Raw genomic sequence first — 1050 nt, 5'->3', positions numbered from 1 at the left:
TCCACTCCAAGCCCAGCTGGGCTGGTGTCTGCTCCAGAAGGGGATGGTGAGCTGTCCCTCACTCCCACCCAGGCCTCCCTCCCCTTTTAGAAGGCACTGTGCAAACAGGTCTGTGGTCCACCTGAGGCTCCCAGGGATGCCCTGCTGGAGTGTCTCAGGGGGTCAGGGACCGGGCTGGGATTCTGTGTTGGGATGTGAGACCACCTTCTGGTGCATCTAACATGACACACCAAAGACAAGTCACTCTAACCAGCTCCAAGCTCCAGGGCAGTTCTCAGTTTCTTTTCCTAAAAAGAAACTCCAAGTTCATGCAGAATGGTGTGTGTGTGTGGGGGGGGGGTGGCTAACCAGAAGGCGGATCACCAGACTGACCTGCCCCCAGAACACCTAAGTGGGCATGGACTATCAGAAGCCTCTTTCTCAGACCCCCTCCTAGTGGGGACAGAATGTAGTGGTGTGCACACTCATTTTGCCAGCTGTCCACCTTCCCCATCCCCACTCTGATTCAGTCAACTACTCCTGCCCCACACCATGGCTGATACTGTCCTGAAAGCAGACATCCTAGATTTAAAACAGCTGTGTGTCATCAGGAGCTTCCTTGGCTTCTGTGATTCAGGTTCCCAATCTATAAAATGGGGATGATTAAAAAACAAAAACAAAACAAAAAAAAAACAACCTCAAGAGTGAACAAGTGCACTACAGGAAATTTCTATCCTTATGCACAGAACTCAAACTCTCCACAAATCCACAACCTCACACTCTGTACACGAAGAGAAGCACCCTGCAAACACTCCTACCCAGAGCCACAGGCTCACACACTGGAGGGGCCAGGGAAGCTGGATCATCCACCCTGGGAAAAGCCACCAACCAAGCTGCCCCACAGGGGGTCCCAAACTCGAGCCTGAGACCCAACAGTGACCTGGTGCCCCATCTGGCTCGCGTGCATTCCCCAGGGTCTCCCTCCCTTCTTTGCTCTGACCCGAGGTGTGTGTGTGCGGGGGGGTGCAGCCCTGTCCCTCCTCACAAACTCAGTCGACCGTCACGCACCCC

This window comes from Marmota marmota, unplaced genomic scaffold (assembly GCF_001458135.2).
Source record: "Marmota marmota marmota unplaced genomic scaffold, marMar, whole genome shotgun sequence".
Classification (NCBI taxonomy): domain Eukaryota; kingdom Metazoa; phylum Chordata; class Mammalia; order Rodentia; family Sciuridae; genus Marmota; species Marmota marmota.
Note: the sequence above shows the minus strand (reverse complement) of the source record.